Source organism: Papilio xuthus, unplaced genomic scaffold, assembly GCF_000836235.2.
Source record: "Papilio xuthus unplaced genomic scaffold, Pxut_1.1 DF827679.1, whole genome shotgun sequence".
NCBI lineage: Eukaryota > Metazoa > Arthropoda > Insecta > Lepidoptera > Papilionidae > Papilio > Papilio xuthus.
The window spans coordinates 3,336,417-3,360,147 of record NW_013530970.1 but is presented as its reverse complement, the minus strand read 5'-3'; the positions used below and the strand labels follow the sequence as shown (position 1 = coordinate 3,360,147).

The 23,731-nt window shown below is 32.4% G+C and overlaps 1 protein-coding gene across 1 annotated transcript in view; it reads right to left on the bottom strand.

Moving 5' to 3' along the window:
* Positions 1-421, bottom strand: part of LOC106117693 (TWiK family of potassium channels protein 12) — a 30,466-nt gene extending 30,045 nt beyond the window's left edge. The window contains exon 1 of the mRNA XM_013312095.1: positions 373-421. The gene's annotated coding sequence lies outside the window, so the exon portion shown is untranslated. The remainder of the gene's footprint in view (positions 1-372) is intronic.
* Positions 422-23,731: the final 23,310 nt, after the last annotated feature.

The window sequence follows — 23,731 nt, the reverse complement described above, 5'->3', positions numbered from 1 at the left end:
AGAATACAATACGTATGTAACATATGAGCTTGTAACACAGTCCAGTTCACATTGCCTAATGACCGTTAGATCAAACATACATTACCACGTGTTCCTCTGTTCCTCTCAATTAAGTAAATGGACAGAAGCCAGTCAAGGTTCGGAGAGTAATAAATCATTACATGTTTATGTTATATTCTCTTAACCATTATTTATATAGATAATTTTAATATATTTTATTTGATCTGTAACGTAAATATTTTGTGGTATTAATGTAAATTGAATTTTAAAAGCTGGCTTACAACGGATTTGTCCGAGTTGTATTTTTATGTCGTTAGTCATTGTAATGAGAAACAATTCGAAATATTATAGAATAAATAGTTATATACTTACCAGATATTAGTGAGTCACTGGCATATTATCACGGATCGCAAATTAATCTGAAAAAAAAAGTAAAAAAATTGTTAAGATATTTTTGATAATAACTCAATAAAAAATGCCTTATTTAAGAATATTTTCATTAGAATTCAGCAGAGATAATAATTATAAACATTTACAAGAAGGGAAAAAAATGATTACATGTTTACATCAGGGGATTTGCCCCGCAAACATTTTCTTAAGACCTGTTTTATTTGCAAATTTCATCACAATTTACATTGCGTCAGATCCCGCTACTCGGGGAGAGACTAAACTTTGTTAATTTTGCGGAAAGTTGTTCACTCGAGGGGGCTATTACGTAGGCTTTTGCCGAAAGTCGACATCCACAGAGATGCTTCAACTTATAAGTTGTTACCAATCTATCAAAATTGTTTGCTGTCTGATTCACGCATTCGTTTTTCAATAACGCATAGATTTCATTTTTATTCATAAATATGGAATATGTAGTTACTAAGTGAAGATTATTGTGCCTTCTAACTAATAGTGGACCAATTAGTGATAACGGACTCGAATATATTTGTTGGAACAGGATGTTTATTAATAAGTTCAATGTGTGTCAAATATAGATTTCTACATCCGTAGTAATAAGTAGTAAGATTTTTTTTTAGGATTCTTATCATTTTGACTTTTTGCGTCATAAGCGTCGTGTTCTACTAGTTACAAGACTTTCGTAATAATCATTTTAGTAGCTTGCCTTTATTCTTGTACCTGTCAATATGTGAAAATAGGGACGAAAATTTCTCTCATTTCAATCCTAAAAGTACCCTGTTTCCTATAATTATAGGAAAATAGTCCCTACAAAAAATTTACCCTATGTAGGGAAAATTTATATAAAATACAAAATTGGATTCGAGCTCATTTCAAATTAGGAAGTATATTGAATAAAGTAATTTCAAAATTGGTTGCTCTGTATGCAAAGGCCTTACTGGAAACTTCTCAGCGAATACAAATTAGGATACAATGAATTTAATATATAAAAATAACAAAAATATAATATATACTATTATCTCAAGTAAAAATCGGTTATAACAACATCGAGGGAACTGGCAATAATTAATTCGTACCAAAACTTTTGAAGGTTTTAATTTTTACCGGTAAATTTTAGGGTTGACTAGATTTCGTAATTTTACAGTAACTTATCATACGAGACAACATGACGTGATATGTTGGTTTAAATTGAGGTTGATAGCTTTTCCTTATTTATTGATGTACACATTATGTGTCGCCTTACAATTTGCCTAGGCACATTGCAAAAGCATGCTATTTAATCGATGACAGAAATAAGCTGGTGGAATACGAATATTATAATATTTTATTAGGGTTCCGTACCTCGAAAGGAAAAAAAACAAAGGATCACTTATAGGAACACTTTACTGCCCGTCCGTCTGTCTGTCCAGGCCCTTTTTCTCAAGAACGCGTGAACGTATCAAGCTGGAATTTAAATCAAATACTTAGGTCTGCTGTTCCTTGTTGCTTTAAAAAAATAAAACTTCTAAGCCAACGCAATCAAAAGATACACCCGTTTATGTTGCAAATTTACGCAAACCAGAGAATTAAAACCTATAAGGGTACTTTCTTGTCTTAACTAGTACTCTAGTTAACTTAACTTATATCTACAGGTATATTCGGAACCTTCAGGGCGCGAGTCGAACTCGCACTTGACCAGTTTTTTTTATTTATAACAACTGCTTAATATACTTACGGTATATAACCGATTTCACACTATACGTACTTTACATAATTATTGTTCTTTTACATATGAATTGTTAACACAAGAACATTACATAAATACACACTTAATTAAGTAAAATGTATATAGCAAAGTAATTAGTGTACGTTATATCTCGTATTTATCCTTTATCACAATTAGGCGTAGTTAAAGTTTCCTCCAGCACCGTTAAGCGATTAAGTTTGTGAAACCAAAGTTTCTATGTCAAATAAATTAACATTAATTAGTTATTGAAATAGGATCCAATGTTGGCACTCAGTTTTGAACTAAATTTGATGTTGACTTTACAGACATGTGCTTGTTGAGGTTATGACATCTAAAAACACACAAATAATATATATATCTTATTATTATTACAAATGCGAATATTTGAATGGATGTTTCATCATCATCATCAGCTCACTATACGTCCCCACCGAGGGGCTCGGAGCCTACCCTAAGTTAAGGGTGATTAGGCCATAGTCAACCACGCTGGCCAAGTTGGTTGACTTCACACATATCTTTGAATTACTTCTCAGATATGTGCAGGTTGCATCACGATGTTTTCCTTCACCGTAAGAACGTCGGATAAATGTACATATGTAAATCGGAAATCGAAAAACACATAAGTATATGGCGGGATTCGAACCCAGGACCTGCAGATTGCAAGTCAAGTGCTTGACCACTGAGCCACCGACGCTCGAATGGATGTTTGTTAGAAGGTATTTCTTGAATTAGATCTACAAAATTTGTCATTGATACTATAGCCTGAAAGAATACATAGGCTACTAATAAGCTTTTTTTGTTTGGATTTCCATGTTTAACCCCTGAGCCATCGAAGATCAGATAACTTCGATTTATAATTTATTAAATAAGCAATCTCGTTTGACGTGTAGCTCTCAGATGATTGGTCACGTGGCCTCGCTATGTTCAGATCGGTTTCCGACACACGTACTTTCTTATTACCGCGTCACGTTCCGACTGTTATTACCCTTGTAACTTTCCCTCACTCGAATCACCTATAATTATTTTATATGGAGGAATTTCATTTGCATTATAATGTTGGTATCAATAATTTTTTACATTAAATTCTATTTATATAACATGGAAGGCAGAGATGACGGATTTTCTTTTGGCGCAGTCTTGGCACACCCTTGCCTCGTCCATATACATACCGATTACCGATATATATAAGTATGCATGCTTATATGAAGTGAAGTTAAATAGTGTTCAAAAATAACAATTGATTTTCATAAGAGTCCTGTACGAACGAATTAACTCTCTTGCGAAATACGAGTAGGTATAGTTATGAAGAGAAACCGACACTGTGCCGGTGTATCGGCGCAACACTAGCCTTATTAAAATCACTAATCAAATAATTGACTTGGTAACAAAAGCGTGACTTTCTCTCCAAATGTTTTCAACTAATATTGTCTAAAAGTACATATTACCCGACACAATAAAAATTGGCAACTCGTAGTTTTTCTTCATTCGATGTATTTTAACGGAAAAATCGAATAAAGTCATATTAAATTAACAATGACTAGTGGAAGTTATTCTATTACAAAAGAAAATTAATTGTATTGAAATTCGATGAGTAATTGTGTACTGTCCTGAAGGAAGGTTAATATTAATTGCTTTATAAAGTAACGATTTGAGAATCCTCTGACCCGGACGTTGCTTTATTGGAAAGGGGCGGTCTTAAACAAAAGATAGAAAGCCTCAGAGCATTGTTATAACAGTTATTGTCTACCAATGGCATCGAAAACTCAAATTAAGACAATCGTTTATTATTCATTTAAAATTTTATATATTTTTGTAAATTAAATCAACACTAAATTTATCTAAATAGTTTTAAAATTAGCGTACTGTTGTAATTCTCTCTCGTCGCACTCTTAACTACATAAGTTGTTTTTTTCAAAACGATGTGATAATGGATGTTGGGTTCTTATAATCAGATTTTGCTAAGAGGAACTTAGTAACTGTGTGAGTATCCTGAGTGGGAGTTGAACCCAGGACATGGAAATTAGAAATGCTTTAACCCATGAGCCACCGACGCTATTGGTTAAGTAGAATTGGTTATATTGTTCTAAATTGATAATATTCTGATTCCTTAATAGTCCATAATTATTTGGAAATGTCATCAAAATTTACATTTTCTTAAACCGTACGGCGAAAGGCTAAACTTTGTTAATTTCAAGAAAACTTATCCTACTGATGGAGAATATTACGTCGCGAAAAGTCGAAAGACGAGGAAAATTTACTAACTTACAGTTTACTATCAATCTAGTGCTCCTCTTTGAATTGACTTCATTTACGTAAATATTTAAAAAATATAATAAGTATTTCATGTGTTACTTGAGACTATGTTCTATATTTGTGCCAAATTTCAATAAGATTTGATGAACAGTTGTGGAGTTATCGAGTAAATGTGTAAATCAAACGGGAACCACGGGAACCGTACATATTTCCAGAATCATAGGTAGCATATGTGTTCCTTCAGATTGTGTGCTACATCTAGCAGCCATTCTAAAAAAAAAAGATGTTGTTTATACTGATGACGATTATAACTATACTGTTAATATGAATAAAGACCGAACCCATTACTTATTTCCGATCGATGCAAAAATTACTAAAGGATCGCTAAATTAGTCGACCTGATACATTGCTTACGAAGACGAGTTATCCATTTACGTTTGTCTCATACAAACTAATAGAACGAACCGATGTCAAAGATCGATTATTGATTTTGGCCGTTAGTTACTTAAGAGTATTCCTTCCTTGGAGGTCAAAGTGTGTTTGTGTCGTTATTTATTCGATTAGTAAGGAAATTAATGCACGAAAGCGTCCCTTGTGGGGCTCCGTAGCGTGATATTGGACGCGACCAACCATACAACCACAACCAATCAACTAGGTACAATAGTTAACCCTTTCACGATGACTTCCCAAAGCTATACAGAATTAGTTTGGTTTTTATTTTTATTCAATTGTTTTATTGACGTTTGTAAATATTTTTCAATTTCGATACAGAACGTTCAAATTCGGTTACCTATCTAGTTGTTATTCACCATTTTTCTAATTTAATATTATTTTTTAGTTTCCTCCATACATTTAGATTGTGATGGAACAGATAACTTTGTATCAAAATGTTGGCGTCCTTGCAATTACTTAGGCATTTTTTTTGAAAAATATTAGCAGCTTATTCGAAATTTACTAATATCTCTTGAAACTATTCCAACTAAGTCATAGACTTTTGCTATTGTGCCATCGATACCACCATCGCGTGATAGTATGCCCGTACCCTTAATCATTAAGTTATTGGCGCTTCCAATCTTGTTTCAAAATTTCACATGTTTTTATTTCTTTATTATAATCACAATAAAAAGTTTAAACAAATTTTTGTATTATTTAGAATCCTTTGAGTTTCTGCATTGATTGGTTATCCAATCTACGACTGTCCGATGCAACTGTAAATTGAATCAAAGAGTTTTGCGATTCGCTTCTCTGTCGGAACTCATCAATTTTATCGATTATGTACATTGTATTCCAGTTCAGTTGTAGCAAACTAAAAGTTTCATAACAATGCTTTCAGATAACCACAAACTTAAAAACTTTCAGACAGGATTTGAAGATATAAATAGCATTTCAGATAGGACAAATACAAATTAAGTATGTTAATCTATGGTTAAGCTAACTAGCATAATTCTGCGTTATATTATGAAGTCGTAACTTTTATAAAATACGACAAAATCTGCCTGTTAATTTCAATTTTAATATAAAAAATCTCATCTAAGTTTTGTTGCGAACTGTACTTTTCAGATAACGTGGATATTCTTTTTTAAAACGCATTACAACACTTATTAATAAAAACAGAAGATTTTTTTATATCATAAGGTGGCAAACGAGCGAACGGCCACCTGAAATCGCTGAAATAGCGAAGTGACCGTTACCCATAGACATACGCAATTGCATATGCGTTGCCTAACTTTAATCGACAGAGGAGAGGATGTACAGAAAGAAAATATTTTCCCCTTCTATGCATCCTCTCATCCGGAAAGTCCACTTCCACTTCCCATCCTTTGAGAAAAAGGATGGGAAGGGAAAGAGGACTAAATTAGGCCTCAGGGACGCACACTCATCAGACCAAACGCGGAATTGCTTCCACTTGACGCCTGTCTTCTGTGTGGTCGTGGTATTTTACCGGGCGAGCCGGGCCAATTCGAGCGAAGATGTTAAAGCGGGCTCTACCACTGTTAAATACTTAAGCCAAATAAATTGCATTTGTATACGACTACTTTTATAGCTACAGATTAACATAATACAAAGAACTTGTATAATTAATCACGTCCAGAGGTCCAAGTAGCTGGGAACTTTCCACGACAAAACCTATCAGACCTTAAACTCATTTATCATAATAAATGATCTACTGCCCCTTCTGTTACTGCAATTTTAGGGGAGTAGCCCAGTTTTTATACAATACAACTAGTATTCGCCCCTGACACCGTACGCTTAGACTTAAAAAAAAACTAAACTAGCCTATGTATTCTTCCAGACTATTTTCAGCATCTGTGCCATATTTCATCAAAATCCGTTCAGCCGTTCCGGAGATACCTTCAAAAAATATCCATCCATCCATCTAAGCGTTTCATTTATAATATTAGTAAGAAGTAAGATAGTGGGATAGAAGCTCCAGTAATCTAATGGTTAAGATTTCGGATAGATCATAGATTCGAATCCTGTCAAGACCTTAAACTATCGCCTGCCACTTGGTATGTGAACATTAAAAATAATTATATGTTATTCTATGTAATTTAACTTTTGTTTCGTATTTCTTGACATAGTCTTTCTAGAGCTACGCGGTAACGCATCACTTCGTCTATAAATCTTAGAAAACGTTAAAAAAAATCAAAGTAAATTAATGTATTTTACATAACGATGAAAAGTAGCATATTAAATTCGCACACTTTATGGAAATTGAACAAGTAATTCAAATGTTCGTACCCAAATTGAAATATTATATTTTCTAATTTAACGCCGAAATTTATTCTCTCCGCGAGGGTTTGTGCGGTGAAGATATCAAATGAAATTGAATATATTACATCTTATTTTACTTGCACCTGTTATGGAGTGAAAATTTTAACTAAGGGTCATTCAGTTTTAATTTTATAACTAGCTGTGGCCCGCGGGTCCGTCCAGGGTTAAAAATAAACTTTATTAGTAACGTAAGTCTTCTTCCACGCTATAATATCAATGCCAAATTTTGTAGATTCAATTCTAAAAATACATTCTAACACAAACATTCGCCTTTATAATATTAGTAAGTTTTTTTTTTATATTCGCATTTGTAATTTATACTAGCAACGTGACCCGAATTCGCACGGATAGACTTGGCAGTAAAATATTGCAATGAAGATTTAAGACAATATATAATTTTTAATTGAACCAAATTACACACATTTTTATTTCAAGTTGAATTTTGAAGTTTGTAACACAATTTTCTTTGCTTTGCTAAAACTCCTATGACTCTTTGACACTTTATAATACGAGATATAAAAAACAAAAAAATAATTGCAGTACTAAAAATAATTTTTAACTCCCGTGTTTAACTCTCACAATTGTTTGCATATGTTCTAGATGTTTCACTAAGCGCGTATTTTTCACGGTGACTACTTTATTTATAACAATGTCGTGTTATTTATAGAAGAGACAATACATTGAATTTAAACGCGGATTTTTACTGCCTACGCTCCTGTACAAAAATATAGTATTGTCTTTATTATTGAAATGAGAATAAGAGGGATTATTTTAAATGTTTAAACAGTGGAAACTTATAATATTATAATAAAGCTTTATATGATTAAAAAATACTTAATAAGTAGCCTATGTGTCTTTCCACACTGTATTCTACATCTATGCCAAATTTCAAGGAGATCCTTCAAAGAAACATCCATCGATCCATCTAAACATTCGTATTTATATTAGGTGCGCAACTAAGTTCTCCTGTTTATCAGTAGATGGCTCTAGCAGTAAGAGTTGGTCGATTTTGACATATCCAAAACGTCATGAACCAAGCTTAGACATATGGTGAACAAACCGTTGCGACACATGAGTGATTTTGTTTTCGCATTATATACTTCTGGTCAAGTAAAAATGTCGAATTTCGTGCCAAACAATCGTCATTTGCGGGAAGTGTTGATTTTTTTTGGTATCGGGGAGGGGAGGGGGAATCTTCGTAAGATACCCTGCCTTTTGGGGGAAAGACAGGATTATGTGAGATTCTTACACACTAAAACCTCGGTGGCCAACCGTGCCAAAAAGTGCGGTTGCGAGGGTCCTGGGATCTCCAAAGGAACGCACCGGAACAGCTGATAGACCTTAGCTTATTAAGGTATCAAAAAACAAAATACAATCAACTCGTACGATCAAAAAATAAACATTAGTTGACGTAAAGCGGACCCACATCAGATGACGTCACCACTGATTGGAACACAGTGTACGAAAGAGTTTTATTTTTTAATGAATGCTTTGACTGGCGCAATGGTCGTGCAGTTGTTCTTTTGAGGCGAGCAATGCACACTGAAAACTGCTGCCCTCCTTTCGCACTACTCATTTTTTCATCAAAATCGGTGTCACAAAGAAAGAGGGTTTTTATGTTGTTTAGCGAACAGAAACTCATTAAAATGTACAGTTGAACATATTAAAAATTTAAGCCATGTACTAAAACAGATTCGCTTGAGTTAACTGATAGAAATTTAAATAGACAAAAATCTAATTTTCAAGAAAATAAAGGTTCGTATTGGTTGAAGTTGTACACAATTTTTGAAAATTGGTTCATCGGTGGATGAGTGTCACTCATAGTATAAATGCATATGTTTGGATAGATAGATAACTGTTTATAAAAAGATATCTCCGGGGCGGCTGCATGGTTCTCTCTGAAATTTGGCATATATGTAGAACATAGCCTATTCTTTCAGGCTTAGATTTTACACATATTTACAGTAATGAATAACTAGAATATTTACTCTTTTTTCAACTTGTATAAATTTTAATTTACGCAATTAAATCCTTTACCTCTTCTTCTGTTTTATATCTTTCTCTTCGTATCAAAAGTAACGCCGCCCTACGTATAACGAAAATGGTGTTTGAAACCTAGTTAACTATTTTGAACTTTAAAAATATAAGACGCAAATTGCTTTAAAATTTGTGAATAACCACCAAAATTACAATGACGTTACGCCAAAAAGCGCTGCAACTAACTGCTTATTATTATAATAATTAGTATAAACATAATATCTTGTGTAGTTCTCGTTCCGTGTTCTGAATAGTTGGCCTCCTTTTTCATTGCTCATTTTTTAAAACAGAATTTCAAACAAATATGAGCGAGTGCACTTACTGCTATTAAAATGAAGCTCATTTGAAATACAACTACTACAATATTGTTGTACTCTATTATGTAAAGTTAAAGTAGATACATAAACATTATATTATATACAAGTCGATGATTCCATGTTATTTGATCCACTTTCTCTACAGTCAGTTACTGCGTAATACTGTTAATACTAAGTACAGTCAGCTGTATAAATATGAACAAACATAAGTTTCTTGAAAATGCAATAATGCGTCAAAAATATGTTACTCATGGTCCGAAACATATGCACGGATAAGTGCATATATTTTTTTAATAAAAAAATAAATGAAGACCTGTACAAATTTTTAAACTTTAGTGTACGCTAACTACTTAAATGTAAACATATTAATGCAGCTGACTGTACATAAATGTTAAAAAATTGAGTTACTTAAATACAACTTAAAAAATCTATGTTGTGACTGATTTTTTGAATATTCTAAACTAATAGAAAATTTTATGTTATAGTCTGTGGTTAATAACATTTTAAATAAACAAATAAAAGCAATGAAGCCCAGTTTTTTTATTCAATCCGTGACCGGAATAATTCTCGCGATACATCATTTATCCAATATCAATATTTCACTGCGCCGACAGTATCAGCTATTAATGAAGTGCCCGATTTAAAAAAGATATACTCTTCGATACTATTGGAATAATAAAATCAAAATATGTTTCGTTTTGTTGCAAAATTATAGGCAAAAAATATAACTACGAAAGGCCTCAATCCTTAGCTCTTCGTTCTTCTTCTTCTTCCAATGCCTCTCCATTACTGGAGGTTGGCCTTCAGCTCAACGAACCCTTTCCTGTCCTGTGCCAAGCTCTTAGTTGAAAACGTCAAAACGTTTTCAATCTTTACTTGGTGATTATTGGTCTGAATTTGTTTTTTAGAAATTCTATATTTAAAATCCGAACTTGAATTTAAAAATAATCTTACTCATATTGTAAAAGCGACTGTTTAGGTGGATATTTGTTTGAAGGTATATCCAGAACGGATGAACGGATTTTTCATTAAATTTAGCATACATGTAGAACATAGTCTGGAAGAACACATAGGTACACAATTATGTTTTTTTTTTAATTTCGAGCAGACAGAGTCGCGGGCGTCAACTAGTGCTTCATATTCATTAATTTGATAATATTTGTCATGTTTGAAAATAAATTAATTGTTTGATCTTGTTTATTTTTAAACGACTCTAAAAAGTGAAGGATCCAACTCCACTCTACGGTTTTTAATTATGACTGTAACTTAATCGTAATTCGTCGAATTACGACTAATTAGGACGCTATCCAAAATTTTAAAGTCAAAAATAATATATTTATATTCTTATGCAACACGCGTTGCACTAAAGCTGGCAGTGGGCCGTTAACTAAATATGTAAACTGACCTCCTTTCACGAAGCTTCATATTTGTACAGCAATATAAACCTAAATAAGATAAGACTATTTCTCCCATTACATGCAGCTATTTAAACATTTAATTTAAATGAACTTTTGCCTAATTAACAGCAAGGTAAAGTTTTTTTCCCGATTGTTCAAAGAATAATATGTTTTTCTATAAGTTAAAAGTCTTGACTCGTTTTGAAAACTAAGTTGTTTTTCGATTCATATTCTACCCATAACTGTTTATAGTCAATATTATTTTACTAATATTATGAATGCGAATATTCAGATGGATGTATGGATGGATCTCGCTGAAATTTTACATAGATATAGAACACAGTCTGGAAGAACACATAGACTCCCGCACATATGTAGTTGCGGGCGACAGCTAGTTTGTTATATGTATTTGTTTTAACCCCAGTTTTCGTTAATTAAATGTATCCAAGAATATTAAATCTTATCTTTTTAATCTTATTAATAACATAAATACCTAAACAATAACAATAACACTCTAATCGGAATCAATAACATTTTATTCAAGGAAATCTTCCTAAACGTTTAGTACGAGGAAATCCAATTAGTCGTCGAGTCTTTAAGTTGTCGATACTTTTCCTTTCATTTCCTGTTATAAAGTCAATTCGAGTGAAGGCACAACTTTTCTTATTTTCCAATAAAAGTTCTATATTCCATTTCTTACTTAAATTTCCAACCTCAGTGACACTAAGTATTACAAGGATGCTTAAAAGTTTTAATACTGCTTACGGATCCATCACAAATAAATTAAAATAATTAATCGAAAATATTCCATGATTCCCCAATGTAAAGAACCTATTCTCTATTTAAATTTCATCAATCACCCAGATCCTCATTACGAAACGTAAAAGCAAACTCAAATTTAATAATACCAAAAAATGTCTAACACGAACACTAAAAATATCGTCTACTAGCGGTCGCCCGCAAATCCGTCCGCGCTGAACTAAAAAAAAACATAATTAGTAGCCTATGTGTTCTTCCACATTATGTTCCATACGTGTGCCAAATTTAATCGAGATCCGTTCAGTCGTTCTGGAGATACCTTCAAACAAACATCAATCCATGTAAACATTCGCTTTTATAATATTAGTAAGATTCTCATTAACATCATAGATCTTGATAAAGAAGTTTTCTATTACAAATTATCATCATCTTTCTGGCCGTAACTTGACTATTAAAAAAATGCAATACTCAGTTAATCATATTCAAATTAAGTGAACGACGACGCGTACAAATCATTTTTAATATATAATACTTTTTCATCGGTTCGTTCTATTGGATCCAAAGCGTTAGAATGACTAACTTATTAAAGTAGGAAGCGCTTCTTACAAAGTTGGATGTCTGCCAACGCTTTACCTGTAACGAAAGGGAACATAAGTTATTTAGGAATACGGAATATCGAAGGCTTGTTTTATTATACTATTACTATTTTTATCTACAACTGAATGTTCGTTTCTGTCGTCGATTGAATTTAAATATTTACATTTTGACGCCCACATACTGTATGAGAAGAATAATGAAAAAGAATTACTTTTGGCAGTAAAATAAAAAAAAACAGTAAAATATAAAGTAAATGTAACAATAATTGAGATTTTTTTTCTTTGATCCTTCTGCATTCATATTATATCTTACTAATATTATCGATGCGAATGTTTAGATGGATGGATGGATGTTTGTTTGAAGGTATCTCCAGAATGGCTGAACGGATCTCGATGAAATTTGGCACACATATAGAACATAGTCTGGAAGAACACATAGGCTACTGATTATGTTTTTTCAATACCATACCGACGGAGTCGCGAGCGACCTCTAGTATAGACATAAACCACAATTTAGAGAGGACCTTTACTTTATATTTACCCTGTGGAAAGTAATGATTATTGAAAAATATATTAATGTCAATGTAAAGCAGTCTCAAAAAGTCTCCCTCTCACTGGAGATGTATCGAGTAGTCACAATGAAACACTGGTTATATCTTGGTGCGAGTCAACTTTATTGAAATGTGATCGGCAAGTCGATAAATATACCAAATAAATAAATATCGTGATCTAGTAATATGTTCCGCCATCTGTTGCCATAATATTATAAACTAAATTGACATAACATTTGACAGTCAATTCTTTTTAATTATTTCAGTACTTAGTAGCGATTGCAAGAGCACTAGTTTATGCCTGCTTTTGATTTAAATTCGACGTACAACTTGTTATGAAAGGGGTCAACTTGCAGCCGCTAGAGGGCGCAACGCCGTTACATGAATTTTACGTAAAATATTCATGTATTAATTAATTAAAAGACCCACTTGAAAGAGCAATAAAAGTGTAACATACATTCATTATTAATATGTCACGGTGACTTCATTAAGGATATAAATTGTTATAGAAATGTAATTAAAAAAATATGAAGTATCAATATTAGTTGGTCACTGTATTTTTGATTCGCATTCGCAGCTTAACTCATGAATAAAGTGAAAAGAAATTAAATATATTTGTAGGTATCTCCGGAACAGCTTAACGGATCTTGGTGAAATTTGGCACAGATGTAGAACATAGTCTGGAAGATCACATAAGCTACTTATTAAGTTTTTTTTAATTCCCCGCGGATGGAGTCACGGGCAGCAGCTAGTAAAGAAATATAAAGAATCAAAGGATAATATGAATTAGATATAAAGTTAACAAACTAATAAGTACGCGCAATGCGACACAACTTGATACTTTAATACACAAAGCGAATCATTACAAACAAGACAAAAAGTAAATGTCTCATTATAATAAAGGTAAAGTTTGTGTGTCTTGGCTTCCCGCCAACGCTTTTACCTGAGACAAAAGGAAATATATTAGTTACTTGGAAATATCCCTTTATTTCCATAATGTTCAATGTTATACTCCAAGATTGAATGTAATACATTGTTTACGAATGATTAAGTATAGGTTAAAGAAATTAATTGCAAAATCTTATAATATTTTTATTGGCTCACAGTAACAAAGAATGTAATTAAATAAACAAAAGTAGTACATAATTTAACCTTTTTATACCGTCGACGAGTAAATTAAAGTTGGTGGCATTGAATGTGTTAAAACAAAAAGCTTGAGTAACCGTTCCGTTATGATACTTGAATAAATATTACTGTAATTTCTATTTAGTTACTAGGCGGTTACAATTAATCAGACAACTTAATCTTTAGTGCTTTTGTAGTATTATCATCAGCTCACTATAGTTCCTTACTGAGGGCCTCGGAGCATACCCTAAGTTAGGGGTGACTAAGCCATAGTCAACCACGCTAGCCCAGTGCGATTTGGTTGACTTCACACATATCTTTGAATTTATTTGCAGATATGTGCAGGTGGCATCACGGTGTTATCCTTCACCGTAAGAACGTCGGATAAATGTACATAGCCTAATCGACATTGTAATATCTCATTGGTACATGGTGGGATTCGAACCCAGGACCTTCAGATTACAAGTCAAGTACTTTACCCCTGAGCCGCAGACGCTCTAGTCAAGCATACTACAAATGCTTGTTATTAAATGAGCAACATTCTAATAATAAAGTGGCACGTCCATGTTATGTGACATTTGCTGATAAATTCGTACTACCTTGTCAGTTTGATTGATGTCCGTAATAGATAGGGATTCGACATTTCTGCGTTTCGATAAAACTGTCAATATGCTTAGTCATCTTTGGATCTAGATAAAGGAAAGGGACGGTTATTTGAACGTTATCCAATAACATTGCAACCTCACGCAAATTTTACGTAATTACGTGCTGTTAAAGTTTGGTTTTATTTCATAAAACAATAATAAAATCCACAAGAGTCGGCAGGCAAAGTGTTTAAAATATAATTAGTAAATTGCAATAATCGATTTAAATATTAATATTAATTATCAAAATAATGGTGAACGGTATTTTAGATTGGTAAAAAGGGAAATGTAATATGTTTTTAAAGTGGCAGTCAAAAGGTTAATATATGAACAATATACATAATATAATATCGTAATTTATATCTTGTTTTTATGTCATCAAAATAATTTATCCTTCAAACAATTTATAAAATGAAAAAAAAATGTTCAATTTTACCAATTTTGTTATGGAGATGAATTACGCTATGGTATAAAATAATTAATCATATAATTCGTAAGATTAATGAACTTCTGTATAAAACTTAGCTTATTTTAGCATCATAACTGTAAGATGAAACCAATTAATTAAAATTGATGTAATGTTCTTTGATATTTATTACAAAACTTAGGTTAACGGAGTTTGTTTTTCACATATTAAATGGAAATTGATATACATACACATGAATGTTGTTTATTTTTCTTAATATACTTACAAAATATGAAGATTCCTAATGCCAAGTAAATACAAGAAATCTTACTTATATTATAAATGCGAATTGGATGGATGGATGGATATTTGTTAGAAGGTATCTCCGGAAGAACTGCTCAACGGATCTTGACGAAATTTAACACCGACATAGGATACTTGTGTATGTGTTTTTCGATTTCCGAATTACATATGTACATTTATCCGACGTTCTTACGGTGAAGGAAAACATCGTGATGCAACCTGCTCATATCTGAGAAGAAATTCAAAGATATGTGTGAAGTCAACCAACCCGCACTTAGCCAGCGTGGTTGACTATGGCCTAATCACCCTTAACTTAGGGTAGGCTCCGAACCCCTCGGTGGGGACGTATGGTGAGCTGATGATATATAGGTTACTTATTTTTTTTAAATTAAAGACAGCTAGTAAAAAAATAGATGACAAGCTTTTTTAATGAATACTTTAAACAGGAAAAAGTAACACCCTTATAAAGGATGAAAAAGTTCATTTTACTTTGTAGAATATTGTACTAAAATCAGAAATGTATACAAAAATTACTTCGGTAACGGCATGCGGATATAAACAATTTCACCGCATAAGTTGAACAATCCATTTTGAAATAAATCATCAGTAATGTATGGACCAATTTCCCTACACATTTTTCGGCTTGCCCCATTTGTCTCTCCTTACTACGTTCAACATCTATTTTCTCCACAACGGCGAGATATAGTTTTGTAATAAATTTCATTTATTATTATTTGTATTGGAAATAACATTTTCATATAACAGACATATTTAAAATAAAAGCGGAAAATTAATATGTCGTTTTATTGCTGAGATGTAAAAGGTGACTTCTTTGTATAATCTATTGTCGACAAACTATGAAAAATCAATGTAGACAGCTACATTAGTAGACAGAGATTGGATATTTGTAAACGAGCAAGCGCCTACCTGAATTCGCAAATCAATTGCAGAGTACGGGACGCACAGAAAAAAAGACATTCCTCCCTCCTATACGTCACCTTCTCCGTCAAATTTCTATCTTCTTCCCATCATTTCCTCAATAGGTAAGTACGGAAAAGGACTAAAATAACAGCTGATAGATATACATGGAAAAAATGTTTACTGACATTCTATAAGAGCAAAAGCAATGATTAAATTATTGTCGACGTCACAACATTCAATTGAATTCATATTAAATTACACATTTCAATAATTGCATTCAATATTCTGTACAAAGGTGAACACTTTCACAATTAACTTTTACCAAGAAACAGATTACCTAACTATAGCTTGATTTTATATAGTAGCTGTCGCCCGTGACTTAATACGCGCGAAATTAAGAAAAAAATTAAAAAGTAGCCTATGTTTTCGTCCAGACTATGTTCTATATCAATGCAAAATTTCAGCGAGATTCGATGAGCAGCTTCGGAGATACCTTCAAACATCCACCCATCTAAACATTCGCATGTATAATATTAGTAAGTTATACTTATAAAGAATTACATGTAGATATAGTACATCGATGAGAAGCAATAAAACGACCGATAAGACGCCAACTGACGGATGCGGGGGAACTTTGTCAAGGCATGATAGACGACTACGCTATATCAGGATCCTTTATCTCCTAATACATTGGCCGATCTGTGGGCAATATTTCACTGGGTGGTAACAATTCGACAGCCGATGGCCTATTAATCATATTTGTCCTTGGGATTCGGGCAAAATGTGTAATAAACTGTTATCATATAAAAAGATTTTCCTTTCTATTGATTTATCTTTGGTTAAATATTGGTCATAATTTTTATAATCAAAAATAAATATTATTTACCTAGCTGCCACCAGCGACTCAGACCGCGCGGGATTAAAAAAAACGTATTAAGTAGCCTATGTGTTCGATCCGTTCGAACTGTTCCGGAGAAACCTTCAAACAAACATCTATCTATCTATCCATCCATCTAAACATTCGCATTTATAATATTAGTAAGAAGTAAGATTACTAAAATAAACCATTGCGTCCTTAAAACACGAATAAAATGTTCAGTAAAAACTCTTACTTATTTACGTTAAAAAGTGATGTGAATTTGAATGTTTGGCACATACACTTAGACTTTGTACTCCTTCTAAAATTGAAGTAATAAGCAACCAAGGCGCAATAATTTACGAATTTCTTCCAAATAAATTAATTGATAGAAAGCTTGGAGCATTAGAGGAATAAACAATGCAGTAAAGAGATAGACGTTTTATGTATCCCACAGAGCCAACTGGTAAAGCTATAAATCTCCAATTTATAGCAGTCCCATCAATTTCACAGGAGCGGCGGTGTCAAGTGAGATTGAGAGGTTCTATGTAAATTTAGTTGTTGGAACCGAAGTGTGAAAACCTCGCACCACGGCTGCTTTTCGAAATACCAAAGAATTTAATTCCGACGAGATCTGAATTGGATTTGACTTTGAAAACATCCATTTAAATATTAAAGTATAAAGCAAAGTTATAAATGAACTTTTGAAATGTTGAGAGAATGCTACAAACTTATTACTTGCATTTATTCACATACATTTAGTATGTTAAAAATTTAAAATATTTTATCATCATCGTCAACTGCTGAACATAACCAATAAATTCCATAGTATCTTAATAAAATTTAAAAAAAAATATATTAGAAACCCGCGCATCGTGAGAAGGTTTCTGTCTCTGCAGCCCTGACCGTTGGTTGCTTGAGTCATGGGATTCCGCAGCCGGTGGTGTTCTATTTTTAAGTAAGTCTATTAAAATGCGACCAATCAAAGCGTTCTCAAATAAATATTGACTAATGTTACATCAAATAAGCACAATTTCATTTATCAAGAAATTAATTTCCGTATATTATTTTTCTTTTATAAAGAATCATTGAAAACATTCCTTGAAGAATATTTCATTACTCACCGGCGCGTGGAGTACGCAACACAATAGATATCTCAGACAAATAAAAAAATATCCCTGATTAAAAAAACAACAATTGTTAATATTCAAGACGTCCCACTGCCCCAAGATATTGTACATACACCCCCATGTAATACTTTTCCGTTTTTACTTTCATTTAAAAATAAACTAACTACTGCTTAGTCAGCACCGACTAGGTGCAGACCCCTCGGGGTCTTTCTTCAGGACTTTTCTTATCTTGGTGTATCCGTTTCCTAATTATTTTATGTCTGTCGCCCGCGTCTCCGTTCGCGCGAAATTTAAAAATAAAACGTTGATAAAAAAATATTTAATAGCCTATGTGTTCTTTCACACTATGTTCTACATTTAACTATGCCAAATTTCAACGAGATTCCTTAAGCCGTTTTGGAGATACATTCAAACAAACATCCATCCATCCATCTAAACATTTTAATTTATAATATTAGTATGAAGTATGTTATGTTATAGTTTAATCTTCTTCACTTTCAAAATTTTTAAACTATAAGCTTTTGTTTTTTTTCTTCATCTTGGTTATATTAATGTTACCAGAGTATTTTAGCTTGGAATTAAAAAAGAAACGTATGTCAACGTGTCACTCGACGTAACATAGAGTAAGTGCCTCTCGACACAACTCGGCAATCGTTGTTCACATCATGAAATAAACAGGAAAGGCTTCAGGATCCCCCTGAGCGACAACAGACCTTTTTTTATCTCTTCATCCGTAACAAAAAAAACCTTTTAAGACGTAAACATAGAGACACGTAAATACTTTAAAATTAAGCTCGTGTTTCAATGAGAAAGAATTCGAGCATTTTAAATGCATATAGAATTAGTATAAAACATTTTTGCGGCATCAGTTTTATTTTTAACTGTTTAAAAAATATTATTTTTTAACTTTATGGTCTTATAAAATCATTTCTTGTGCTGTTTCTCCAGATGTATAGAATCTCGTTTATTTCTAATCCTGCAGAAAAGTCTTGTTTTAAAATTTCTAATTTTTTTTTACTAAGGGCAGTTTCTTCAATGAATTGGGTGTAATGCTTGATCATAAGGTTTCATATTCAGCGAGGCGGGAAAATCTTATTAGCGTAATTGTGTCTCGGAATTTCTTATTCATGCGAGTGCTCCCGCAGTTTAGCTGGTGCGCCAAATTCGTATCCGCAACCGTCGTGCAATCTCACAAGATTGTACGGCCGCTAGTAAGATGTTTGATGATTTATTGTTATTAGGTTCTTGAGCGTAATTTAATAAAATACCTTAAAATGTAAATGCTTCTACGCATTCATTCAATCATCACTAACAGAATATAATTATAATTTAAAGTAAAGCTATAATTATTACTCTCTTTCTCTGGATCTCTCTCTCTCTCACTCTCTTACACTTCTACTGCTTCTCTGTCTACTCAGTTGTAAATTTCAATTCTAATTTCAAAATGTTGCCCAATAACCTCGAAGTAGATTTGTTCTTTCTACAAGAAATGTTGCGTTCTAAGTATAAGTTCCAAGACGAAAATCCCATCAATCCTCATTAAATCCGGATGTTGTTCCGGCCTAATTGAATGAAGCCTGTGTAATATCGTCATAGTACACGAGTTTCACTTACAAGGAAACGTATTTACGACTAAAGCGAAGTTTTTATCTCGAGCAATAAATTCGATTAGTAAAACGGTTGTAACTCCGCGTTAGAATTGCGTACCCGTAGAGTCTATTAAAATGTTAGTCTGTTGAGTAAAATAATTAATAAGATTGATAGTAATTCCCTTTTAATAGCTATTTATAGAACACTGTTTTATAAACAATAGAAATGTTTTATGGTCCTTTGAGTCGGATTCACATCATTTTTCAAATTCGAATTAGATAGATTACCAGCCTATGCCTTCTTTTATAACCTTCTAACTATTGCCCGCGACTTCGTCCGCGCGTATATAGAAAAACTTAATAAGTAGCCCATGTGTTCTTCTAGACTATATTCTACATCTTGACCAAATTGAATAAATATCAGTAGAGTCGTTCCAGCGATACCTTCAAATAAACATTCATCCATCCATCTAAACATTCGTATTTATAATATTGGTATGAATAGTATGATGGACATGGGGGATATATTTGGTCTTAAATAAGTATCTTCATATCTATAGAAATCTCTGAATTTTTTTTAACCAGAAATCATAAATAACTAAAATACGATGAAAATAGTATCAATTATCATAACCATCAAGTTAAATGCCCGAGATTTCGTTTCTAATATTGGCAAATTAAAATTTATGAACCGAAAAGATAATAAATTTTTATGAACTTTGTGAAAATGTACCGAGGAATAGAATTTAATAATGTCGTTGTTAGTAGAATACTTTAGTCTTATGTACTAATATTTAAAGTACTAATGGTTTCAATGTTTACGGTAAAAATAATTTTAGGCTTTACAATAAATGCCGTCATTTAATTTTATAATGTGATCAATACTATGATAATATACTTATTTTCTGATAAAATAAAACAGGAAATACTTATTTATTACTATTGTCAGTTTCTCAATGTCAAGTCGTTCTTGTAACGCGACAAGCTAATTTGAACCAGTAAGAGAGGCGCTGCTATCGCGGTTTTGTCAGTTGGGTATTAACCAAAATAAAGTACAGCTCACTAGCGCCACCCTGTCAATGTCAAGGAAGTGTCACAAGATATAGAAGCTGTGTTGTATTTTTTCCTTTTATGACATTTTCTGCGCCTAAGGAGGTTTTATATATTTTGGACAGTACTATCACTATAACAAATAACGATTACAGTGACTATGTTACCGGGCCAGATTGATTTATACATAGGCATAGGATATAACGTAAAAGAAAACATGGTAGTCACAGAAATAACAAAAACTTATAACACATTTAGACGTTGACATGATGGCGCTAGTGAGCTGTCAAGTTTTAGTTTGACTTATGCCCACCGGGTCAAGTTTATTGGTCTATTAAATACACAGATTAATGAATGTTCTTAATTTTCCACTGTCGCACTTTAAATAATGTTATCTTATTATCTTGGAAAAAACATAGAGACAGCATTGTTTTTAGAAGAATACAGGTAGTAAATTTCACGGTTAGATCATGATATGAGATAATTTTCTAATGACACCCTGAATATTTACTTATATTATTGAAGTGAAACTTCTTTATAGCTGTGGGTTTTATGAATTTTTAGTATATGAGTGTCATGAGTATAATGACATGACGGTACAATGTTTAGCTTTCCCAAATTATTAGCTTGGAAACAAGCCAAGTACGTCATACAGATAATATTAATAAGTTCAATTATGTTTGTGACTTAATAAAAAAATGTCTTATCCTTCCAACATAAGATAATTTTTTTCAACTATCGAAGTATACTGTAAATTGTGATTTTTTTTTTATATTTCCCAAAAAAAAACTCCCAACTTAGAACCGAAAAGAAAGTCGTCACTTAACGATATTGAAAGTGTTAAATACTCTTTCACTTGGCACAAGACATGGTTCGGTTTTCTGAGCTGACAGACAATCTCCGGGAATGAAGAAGCATTGTACATATAGGAACAAGAATAATACTTCCAAAAAAGATAGAAGTATATATTTTTTAAATATCACATTTTAAGTTCAATTCGATCTTTAAGTTATTACATGTTTTTCGCACTAAGATACATTGGCACAGAATTTTCTCTAGTTAATATGTCTTAAGCGGACTTATGCTCTAAAGACGAGACTTGAATTAGTGATTCTTGGCAAACAACCAAAACTTCACAGTGTGAAGATGTTTTCGTACAAAGAAATAACAAGTTACATCTACGCATAAACTTTTAATCCTTTGTAGAGAAAGTAACATTATTTTTTGTTTTCGTTGTGTTTGGAATGTGACTTATATTTTTGAATACGTCGATTACGTTTATAGTCTACTGTCTTATAGGAATGAGCTTACCAGCAGAACTCGGAAGTCTTTTAATGGTCACTTAGCGTAACTTAACTATTCAAAATCAACAATTATGAACTCAGTGATAAATTACCAATTCTGACTAAAACAGATACAATAGGAAATCTATTAAGTTGTTTTTTAAGTATATTAGGTTTCAGTAGCTATTAAACGGCTCTATGAGCGACAATTAAAGCGTAAGTCAGATGTTTTTAAATAAATTAAGTTATGTTAAGTAAAAATATAAGAAAAAATGCTAGCTTTTTGTTTGTTTTATAAGCATATGATTATTTTAAGTTTAAGACTTTTGTAAAATGTTCATTTTTTTAAAAACAAGCCATTTTTCATGTTTTTAAAGGTGTAATGATAGTACATGACACGGGAAGTTTATGATTGAAGGGGTACATTTAGCCCATGAAAGGGTTCAGGTAGCTGACAAGATTCCTACACTGAATGATGACTGAAAGGGAACGATGTCCTTGTTCTTGTAGCATTTTAATCTCACATAAACTGAGATGTCCCAAAAAGCTTACTAAAATAATTTATCGCCTGACAAAAAAATCGCACGTATACAGATCTGTTGATACTAATTTTGAGTAGTCATTACATTTGTACTATACTCTACGGTGAAATAAAGGTTAGTCAGAGTTTAATATTTTTAACTAAAGCTCTCGAAACCGATGTGCATGCGTAGATGTATAAATGTAGAGGAAGCTAGAGGGTGTCTGAACGCCAAATAGAGGTCCTGAGTTACGAGCGTGATGTTATTTTAATTAAACTCAAGTTATACTGATTTATCTTCTTCAAATAAAATGTAAAATAAATTAACTACACTAAATCGTTTCATTCATACTTCAAAATACTTTTAATTTTACTACGTTAAAAATAAAAACATTCGTCTTAAATCCTAGTTTATTTTTCAGTTGAGTGCACCAGACAATATCTTGTATCGACGTTTAATATCTAAGATGGACTACGATAAGATTTCCTCTGCTCTTGACTTTCAAATAACATATACTCCACTATTATGTCTCTCTACTGGACTGATATAAACACTCTTTTCTTAGCTAACGTAAAATATAGAAGCAAGAAGTACATTTCAGAGTAAGCACAAATAATATTTAAGAACATAAATAATATCTATACAATAAAGAAAAAAATCTTATAAGCAAATGATGGGAAGTGGAATTGGATTTCCGAATGTGAGGATGCAGGGGAAGGGAAAATATTATATTTCTGTGCATCCTCTCCTCCGTCGATTAAAGGTAGGTAATGCATCTACAATTGCATATGTCTATGGGCAACGGTTGGTTCGCTATTTCAGAAATTTCATAGTGACCACTACCTGCTCCTAGCCACCTTATAATGAAAAAAAAATTATCAGCCATCAAAATAAATACGACTAAACTATAGTTTAATCAAAACAACATACAATTAGTTTTCAATTAAACTAAGATTTGTGAACTCATTTATGAACCTCATAAGTTCAATTTAGAGTCAAGAAATGTCCGCTGTAACTACAAAGTGCGCAGTTTAGTTGTAAAGTCATATAATAACTTCTTGTTGAGCTCAGCTTTGTATCTAGTAGA